This window comes from Chiloscyllium punctatum, chromosome 2, assembly GCF_047496795.1.
Source record: "Chiloscyllium punctatum isolate Juve2018m chromosome 2, sChiPun1.3, whole genome shotgun sequence".
Lineage (NCBI taxonomy): Eukaryota > Metazoa > Chordata > Chondrichthyes > Orectolobiformes > Hemiscylliidae > Chiloscyllium > Chiloscyllium punctatum.
In genome coordinates, this window is record NC_092740.1 from 128784876 (window position 1) to 128795448 (window position 10573).

The following is a 10573-nucleotide window of genomic DNA, read 5'->3' on the forward strand; positions in this document are numbered from 1 at the left end:
GATTTGGGTTTTTTGAAGAAGTAACAAAGAGGATTGATGAGGGCAGAGTGATAGATGTGATCTATATGGACTTCAGTAAGGCGTTCGACAAGGTTCCCCATGGGAGACTGATGAGCAAGGTTTGATCTCATGGAATACAGGGAGAACTCGCCATTTGGATACAGAACTGGCTGAAAGGTAGAAGACAGACGGTGGTGGTGGTGGGTTGTTTTTCAGAATGCAGGCCTGTGACCAGTCGAGTGCCACAAGGATCGGTGCTGGGTCCATCATTTATATAAATGATTTGGATGTCAGCATAAGAGGTATAGTTAGTAAGTTTGCAGATGAAACCGAAACTGGAAGTGCAGTGGACAGCGAAGACGGTTACCTTAGATTACAACAGGATCTTGATCAGATGGGCCAATGGGCTGAGAAGTGGCAGATGGAGTTTAATTCACATAAATGTGAGGTGCTGCAGTTTGGGAAAGCAAATCTTAGCAGGACTTATACACTTAGTTGTAAGGTCCTAGGGAGTGTTGCTGAAGAAAAAGACCTTGGAGTGCAGGTTCATAGTTCCTTGAAAGTGAAGTTTCGGTTAGGTAGGATAGTGAAGAAGGCGTTTGGTATGCTTTCCTTTATTGGCCAGAGTATCGAGTACAGGAGTTGGGAGGTCATGTTGCAGCTGTACAGGACATTGGTCAGGCCACTGTTGGAATATTGTGTGAAATTCTGGTCTCCTTCCTATCAGAAAGATGTTGTGAAACTTGAAAGGGTTCAGAAAAGATTTACAAGAATGTTGCCAGGGTTGGAGGATCTGAGCTAAAGGGAGAGGTTGAATAGCCTGGGGCTGTTTTTCCTGGAGCATCGGAAGTTGAGGGGTGACCTTATAGAGATTTATAAAGTCATGAAGGGCATGGACAGGATAAATAGACAAAGTATTTTCTGTGGGGTGGGGGAGTCCAGAACTAGAGGGCATAGGTTTAGGGTGAGAGGGGAACGATATAAAGAGACCTATGGGACAACGTTTTCACTCAGAGGATGGTACTTGTATGGAATGAGCTGCCAGAGGAAGTGGCGGAGGCTGGTACAACTGCAACATTTAAAAGCATCTGGATGGGTATATGAATAGGAATGGTTGAGAGGGATATGGGCCAGGTGCTGGCAGGTGGAACTAGATTAGGTTGGGATATCTGGTTGGCATGAACAAGTTTGACCGAAGGGTCTGTTTCCGTGTTGTACATCTCTATGGCTTTAATTGCAGGAGAAACTCAGCAGGTCTAGCAACATTTGTGGAGAGAAAGCACAGTTAACGTTTCATGTCCAGTGACCCTTCTTCAGAACTGTTTGTAACTAAGAAAAGGTTCGTATACATGCTGAAGGGATGGGGTAGGGTGAATAGGTGGAGATGGAGCTGAAAGAGAGACAGAGAGAGAGAGAGAACACAACACTTAGCCAGACAAAGGAATGGTTAAAGGTCAGCCTGGGGAATCAAAGCTGCTTATAGAGACCATTAATAAGTGACAATGGGATGGTTATAGTAGCAGCCCATGTGATGTCATAGCCTGGGGTGTGAGCTGGGTAAAGCACATGGAAGGAGGTGCTCAAGCCCTCAAATTATTGGACTTGTTATTAAATCCTAAAGGCTGCATGGTGTCCAAGTGGAAAAAAAGATGCTGTTCTTCCGGCTTGCACTGAGCTTTGCTGGAGCATTGTAACAAGCTTGAGACAGAGATGATGGCCAGGGAACAGGGTGTTGTGTTGAAATGGCAGGCAATAGGAAGCTCAAGGTCATTTTTTTGCAGATAGAATGTAGGTGTTCAGCAAAGTGGTCAACCAGTCTGTGTTTCCTCTCCCGAGCGTAGAGGAGACACATTGTGAGCTGTGAATACTATAGACCAGATTGAGTGAAGTGCAGGTAAATCGCTGCTTCACCTGACAGGTATGTCTGGGGCCTTGGATGGTGAGGAGGGAGAAAATAAGCAGGTAGGTATTACACCTTCAGCAATTGCATGGGAAGGTGCCATCGTGGGTGTGGGCAGGTTTTGGAAGTGGATGAGGAGTGGTTTCGAGTGTCCCAGAGAGAATGGTCCCAGCAAAAGGCTGACAAGGTCTCCTATAAAGACTTTTATACATTCTCCCAGTTTGTCGGTTTCCATTGCATCTGTTCCAATGATGCAAGCTACCTCGTGCAGTATTACTGCTTGTCTGCTGGCCTCTGAAATGTCTGCCTTTCTCCTCAACTAAGGATTCCCCAGTACCATGGTTGACGTGGCCCTCAGCCTTGCCCGAGACATCTCGCCCACTTTAGCCCTCAACCCTCTCCCTTCCCACAACAGTAATAGGCTCCCCCTTATCCTCAGCAAGAATATACCACCAGCATCCACGTCCAAAGAATCACTTGCCACCAGTACCGCCACCTTCAGTGGGATGCAACCAGCAGACACACATCCCCCACCCCCCCGTGAGCCTTCTGCAGGGTCCGTTTTCTCCGGAACACCTTGATCCACTCCTCCTCCACTCCCAATACCTTCCTACACCCCAGAATAATTTCCCATCTAATTACTGTTCTCTCTATCTCCAGGCTCCATCTCCATCCCATCTTCAGCTTGCATACAAACATTTTACTAGCTACAATTAATTCTGAAAAAGGGTCACTGGACTTAAAGTGTTAGCTCTGCTTTCTCCACAGATGCTGTTAGGCCTGGTGAGTTTCTTCAGCAATTTCTGTTTTTGTTTCATTAATCTGAACACCTTCATCAATCCCTTTGGGTTCCAATGAGAACAATGCCAGCTTCTAAAAGGAATGAAATCACGTGAGAATCATGACGTTCGCAGTGCTTCCAGCAAATACCTGTAGGTGGTGCTGTTTCTACCTGCAGTACTACTGCTTGTCTCCTGGTGGTGCTGCTCCATATCTAAATTGCCAATCTTCAAATGAATTGTGAACAGAAGCAGAATGTGCTGGAAATACACAGCATCTCTGACAGCATCTGTGCAGAGAATCAAAGTTAACATTTCAGATGGATCATCTTTCAAAGCTAAAATTCTGTTAAAAACAAGAGAAAACATCAACAGTAGAAGGCAACATGCCAACACTTTAAGTGGAAGCACCCCTGCATTGTAAATGTATTTTGATCAATTCAAGATATTCTGCAATTTGTAAGTAATACAGAATAACACCCCACTGTGCCTATACCTCCTCGAATAGAACCATCTGATTCATCTCATTTCCCTCAGCAAGTTACCGTGCAAATTCGCTTTTACATATTTATACAATTCTCTTTTGAAAGTTACAATTGAATGCCTTAGATGGGACATAGCTTCCAAGGTAAGGGGAATGTTCCACATTTAGGAGGATTTCTCCATTGACCTTAATGGAGAGATGGACCAGAATTTGACCTGGGTCGGATTGGTAAAGGATTTGAGTCTTCTTGAGGTTGAAGCTAAATCCAATTCTAAAGCTGACATCGATGCGGAGATTCAACATCACATCGAATTAGCGAATGACACCTTTGGATACATAAGGATGGAATCTTTGATACTGTGATAAGTGTCAAAGATACCAAGATCCTTGCGCATAAGTCAGTCATTCTTCCAACTCATCTATATGGCTCTGAAACTTGGACTATGTATCGACGCCACCCCAGGACCCTTGAAAAGTACCATCAGTGCTGTTTGACATAGATGTACTAACATCAGCATCCTCGAAACAACTAATAGACCCAGCAGAGGCTATGATTATCCAAAACCAACTCCATGGCCGGCCACATGCTTACGATGCCAAGTTCCAACTACCAAAGCAAATTTTCTTTGCCCACCTCAAGGTACATAGACAATAGACAATAGGTGTAGGAGTAGGCCATTCTGCCCCTCAAGCCTGCACCACCATTCATTATGATCATGGCTGATCATCCTTAATCAGTATCCTATTCCTGCCTTATCTCCATAACCCATAATTCCACTATCCTTGAGAGCTCTATCCAAATCTTTCTTAAATGAATCCAGAGACTGGGCCTCCACTGCCCTCTGGGACAGAGCATTCCACACAGCCACCACTCTCTGGATGAAGAAGTTCCTCCTCATCTCTGTCCTAAATGGTCTACCCCGTATTTTTAAGCTGTGTCCTCTGGTTCGGCACTCACCCATCAGCGGAAACATGTTTCCTGCCTCCAGAGTGTCCAATCCTTTAATAATCTTATATGTCTCAATCAGAACCCCTCTCAGTCTTCTAAACCAAGGATATACAAGCCCAGTCGCTCCAGTCTTTCAGCGTAAGGTAGTCCCGCCATACTTGGATAAGAGGACAAAAGAAGCATTTCAAAGACTCCTTGAAAGCTTCACGTCGATGAAATGCAGCATAGGTGGCAATGCATAGGAGACGTTGCTTCAGAAGAAACTACCTTGAAGGAAACTCCTGCATGAAGTGACACAATTCTTTTAGAATGCCTGTCAACAAGAGGAGGTATGGAAATAGAATAGAAATTTATTGTCCCCTGTACTTTTACATGAAAATAGAGTGAAAAGTTTTAAAAGTCACCCTACCACAGTGCCTCTATTACAGACAGTAGTCATACAGAATTTTTCAAAAAGTAAAATTAAGATAAGTTCATCACAGATCAGTTAACAGCTCCTGGGCTTGGGTAAAACCAATTAGGAAATGATGGAAAACCCTAACTCCATGCTGGGACAAGACTACCAAGTCAGGCCCATTGGAAAACTGGGCCAGAAGCCCTCACCGAAGAAGACCAACATGGCAGGCAGAGACCGCCACTCCTGGCTGAGACCGCCTGCCGGGCTGCAGGAATATCTAAAGACCTCCACACAGAGACAAGACCACCACACCAGGAAACCAATGTACCAAGCCGAGACTTCCCTCCACTGGAAGCTGCCTCATCTCTAAGCATAGTCTCCTGTTTCTAATACTCCAGAAGCTGCCGCCAATCCATTGTCCATCCCTTTCACCAACACTCCTACTTCTTCAGGCACCCAGGCCTAGCTGCAGACCTGGAGCCTCAGCCCGCCCTGCGAGTCTAGGGCAGGGGAGTCGGCCTGGGACCTGTTCCTTGCTTGCCAGGAGACCCCAGGCTGGGGTGGAGGCATGTCTGGCTCATTCAAGGATTAGTAGCGGAGGCCTTCTCCCTCAGCTGCCAGTCTCCAGGCTTTAAAGAAAAGAAAACAAAGAAACAAAAAAGAACAAAAGTAAAAATAAGAAAGCCGATGGAAGCAAACAAGCCCCGGGTTCCCAATGTTGCAAACAAAAGGAACTGGAGAAAGGAGTGCCAACAATCTCAAGGCCAAGAGCTACTGCCACCTCCCGGTAAAATCTGCCAATGTGTGGTTGGAGATGCAGCTCTAGGATTGGGCTTATCTGCCACTGAATGACTCACTGAAGGTCCACACGTGAGCAGTGACACTGAATTTCTGAGGTGGATAATCATACTCATTACTGAGTGATTGCTAATGACGATGACAAACTATTCTTTTAGGCAGTGCATTCCACATCACAATAATCATTGTGCATTTAATCCCCTCATGTCACTTCTGTTCTTTTTGCCAGTTACCACAAGTTTTTCATACTGGTTATAACCCTCCTGCCACTGGAAACATTTTCTCCTTAGTTAATCTACCAAGTCCGTGAAGGTTTTGAATACCTGAGCCTGATTAAGAAGGCAGCTGCCCCATGTGACGGCCAGGATTCAAGTGGGTGTTTGGGGATAGAGTTGAGTGACCAATCATTAGATTGCACGCTGCATCTGTGGAGTGAGACAAATAAAACAGCAGGGTTTTGAAGCTAAACTATTCAAGGATGAAACAAACTCTGCAAGACACCCGGGGCACAGGGGTGGAGTCACATACCTCTTGTGCATTAGACTCAAACAGACTGGTGGGAATTCAATGCAAGCTGGACCCCAACCTTGTTCACTTCCCTACACCCATTGAATGAACCCTCGAAAGCAGAACAATGGCAGACCACTCAGGGTGGGAGAAACCTTAAGGAAATATTTGCATGTGAAGTGGCCCAAATACTGCTTTGTGGTAGCTTCAGATCTGGGATCCAAAGGGCCAAACTGTTGGGTTAGAGTGTTCGGTAAGCATATCGCCAATTTAAGTACAGCTCTAGCGACAGCCAGCTGTATTGAACAAGCGAAAGGGAAAGAAGTTGGAAATGTAAAGCTTTAAAGAAGAGCCAGAGAACGCAAAGAATAAACCAAGCAAATGCAGCCAAATTTCAAGAGCAGGAACAGAGGAACCAGGCGAATTTGCTATACACAGGGCAGTTTCCAGCCCAGGAAGAGGAGGCCTGTAAGGGAACAACGTACAATTTAGGATTATGTCACACCCCAAAAAGCTGTGACTGAGCCAGATGGGAATATGGACTAATTTGCTGGCAGTGATCACAGCTTTCTGCCATTAAAACAAGAGAGTAAAGTCTGCACTGTAGATCGATCAAAGTATCATTGTGAGTTTGATCGATTAAGGTACCCATTTGTGGTCCAGGAATGGCAAACGTGCACCTTGAGGGCAGAAGAGAAGAGCCACGAGGTGGACTGGGGATCATCAGGGAGGAAGCACATTGGCACGCTGAGAACCAAACGGGTTGGAAATCCCCCACCAGCCCTTTCCAGGAGGAACTCCTACTTTCCACATTCCTCAGCATCCACAGTACCCTGCTTCCCCATCCAGCCCCAGCGAACCCACTAACCACCAGTTGTTAGGATAGGCAAAAAGTTGCCAATATCAACAACACAGTCCTTCCCATAATGGTACAAGAGACAGCCAAAAATGTCCCTGCCTTCAAACCCAATCTCGGACCCCTACCCATTGTTCGAAAACTCCCACCAGCAGAGGATTTTGCACAGGCTTGATGACCATGAGGAATTCAAGCTGATATTAATGTGCTTCAGCCCCTCAGTCCTCACCCCATCCACAAAATGTGGGCAGAGGGCAATTGGAGGTCAACCATAATAGAGGGGACCCTGTCGAGCAGCAAAAGAAATAGGAACAGCGACTACATTCATTAGGGGCTGTTGGGCGCAGTTCATTGCTGTCATTGGGTAGCAGAATCCAGCTCAAGGTGCGGTTTAGGCCAACTGGTCTCAGACCCAAGGGAGTAAGAAGACCTGCAATAGTTTTGACAATGATACATACACACATACACACACATACAGGCATGGCCGCTCTGGAGAATTGTCCGTTGTGGGAAAATGAGGTCCAGGGGTTAGTAAAAAGCCATGCAGCAAGGCTGGAAAGATGCACCTGGTCACAGTAAATCCCAGCCATGACCTGGTATGGAGCAACGAAGAGGGTGACGGAAATAACGAGAATAGCTGCTGCTACCAGGGAAGCAGGGAAGGTTTGAGCAATCGCCACAGGAAGATGCGCCAACTGTGGCCAGATTTGTCATTATTCTAGAGTGTTCCACCCATAAGCACAGGGAGCAAACCAGAGGTACTCCACCATGCCAATGGAGGGACTTGCCAGTGAATTGCACCAATAAAGTACTGCTTAGAATGGTTGTCCAGTAGAACAGCACCAACTGCAACATAGTTCCACCCTTTATGTTGGATGTTGGTGAGAAACAGTCTTGAGCACTACCAGAGTCACTCCCCATGTCCTGATGACCAGACAGGGACATGGGGATCAAACCCCCTGCTGGGCATGGATATATCTGAACGAGAATTCTCAGCCCTTAACCACAAAACGCCAGTCAAGCATTGCTCAACAAAGTCCATGTTGCTCCAAAAGGCAGACAGTGTTTGGATGGATCATGAAGAGAGACCAGGAAAAGCCTACTTTGATGGCAAAGTCAACCCCACTGAATTCGAAATAAGGCAACAAGTCATACTCCAGGTTAGTTTAGATTCTCTACAGTGTGAAAACAGGCCATTTGGCCCAATATGTCCACACCGACCCTCCAAAGAGTAACCCATCCAGAGCTATTTCCCTCTGACTAATGCACCGAATGCTATGGGCAATTTAGTCTGGCCAATTCACCTGACCTGCACATCTTTGGATTGTGGGAGGAAACCGAAGCACCTGGAGGAAACCCACACAGACACGGGGAGAGTGTGCAAACTCCACACAGTCAGTCGCCTGAGGCTGGAATCAAACCCGAGTCCCTGGCGCTGTGAGGCAACAGTGCTAACCACTGAGCCACTGTGCTGCCCAGCCAGGAATATTCCTGTTCACCAGGTACTCAGTGACATCAAATAACCCATTGGATGCCATGAACTTGACTGGAAAATCGTTTGACTAAGGGTCAGAGAACTTTCTGGAAAGATGCAGCAGGGAGGGATAAGAGGGGACACCTGGCAGCCATTTCCTCAGTGAAGACTTGACTTGGCCCAAGAGCTCTGACCAGCTGGGGAGGGAGAGGGAAGACAACTACACCTGAGGCTAACCTTCATCAAGTTCATCAAAGCCGACTACACAGCCTGGCTAAGTTTCACTGCATAGGTTACACCTGTTCCTAGTCTGGTGGGCTGGAGTAGTTTAGAAAGGATTGCAACAAAGACTTAATGTTGCGACTGGTAGAATAATTATGTAAGAATAGGGAGTTTTATTGTGAAAGAGCGGGGTTTTAAATAATATTTGGCCATATGGCTTCTTTTTGTGTCTTTTGTATATTTTGTGAATAAAATTGTGCTGAATTGCAAATCAACTCTGTTTTAATTGTCTCACAAGTATAGCACTTGAGTAAAAGGAGTTTAATATAAATTGGTCAAAGTGTCCAAAGCAAGATCAACATTGGGTTTAATACTATTCCCTCTTTTTGAACAGAGTTACCATCTGGCACAACACCCATATCTAACAAGGCTGACATTATTGGTCAGAGTCTCTGTAGTTTCCACTCCGAGTAACTTAAGAGACATCTCATCCAGACCAGATGATTTTTATACTGCTAGATTTAAGTACCTTCTGCTTATCTTTATTTTAATCCAATCAATCAATTTCTCTAGTACCTCTTCTTTTCTTGCTGTAATATGAAAGAAATTATTAATTCTGAATAAAATTACTAATTTTACTCAAAAATTATCAATGTAATTTTCATGCACATGCAGTAATTGGTACTAACAATGACAGCTATACTGTATGCTGATGGATGAAACACTTGATAGTTTCAATCTGTTGTCTAAAAAAACAAAACAATTGAAGTTGCATTGACCTGCACAGATAAGATATCCTGCCTAATCACCATGTAGACTCAACGTGAACATCTATGATAAGATCAGATTGTAACAATCTAGAAATGACCCTGTATACCAGTGGATTAACAATTTTACACAGAGTTCAAAACAGAAAGAGAATGTCATCATGTTTTTATAGGGCAGGCGATGGTCTAGTGGTATTATTGCTGGTCTATTAATCCAAAGACCCAGGTAAGGTTTTGTGGAGATGGGTTTGAATCCTACCATGGCAGATGGTGAAATTTGAATTTAATTTTTAAAAATTCAGAAAAAAAAAGTCCAAAGTTAAGATGACAATGGAAACCTTTTTCAAATGTTATTTGCAGAAGGAAACTGTGGTCTTTATCAGTCTAGGCAAAAGTGAGGACTGCAGATGCTGGAAACCAGAGTTTAGATTAGAGTGTTGCTGGAAAAGCACAGGTCAGGCAGCATCCGAGGAGCAGGAAAATCGACGTTTCAGGCAAAAGCCCTTCATCAGGAATCAGTTCATCAGTCTAGCCTATGCTAAGAGTCTGGGGGTCACACACGTTCTTTACTCTGAACTGCCCGCGAGGAAATTATTGCTAGCCTGGTCAGTGATGTCCATCCTGTGAATGAATTAAAAGAAAACACAGAAATTACAACCTGTGTTCTGTATTGAGTGAATTCAATAGGGTGAAGGTGGCTCTCAGGAGAGCACAAACCCATGTCACACCATGTCAGTTTAACATCATTAAAATAATGCAGATCTTCCTTGAGGATTTTCCCTACCTGGTTGATGCTAGATAACCATAATTTTTTAAAAACATTAATAAGAGGTTCCATTCATGTTGCAGTTGTACAGGACATTGGTTAGGCCAACTTTAGGAATATTGCATGCAATTCTGGTCTCCCTCCTAGCAGAAGGATGTTGTGAAACTTGAAAGGGTTCAGAAATGATTTTCAAGGATGCTGCCAGGGCTGGAGTGTTTGAGCTTTAGGAAGAGGCTCAAAACGTGGTGCCTGTATGGAATGAGCTACCAGAGGAAATGGTGGAGGCTGGTACAATTACAACATATAAAAGTCATGATTTGGAGATGTCGGTGTTGGACTGGGGTGTACAAAGTTAAAAATCACACAACACCAAGTTATAGTCCAACAGGTTTAATTGGAAGCACTAGCTTTCGGATTGCCACTCCTTCATCAGATCCTATCGCCACAACTATCTGATGAAGGAGTGGCGCTCTGAAAGCTAGTGCTTCCAATTAAACATATAAAAGGCATCTGGAGGGGTATATGAATAGGAAAGGTTTAGAGAGATATGGGCCTAGATTAATGGAACTAGATTAATTTAGGGTATCTGATTACATGGAAGAGTTGGACCGAAGGGTCTGTTTTCATGCTATACATCTCTTTGATTCACTTGGGATGCTTCAGGTCAATCCACA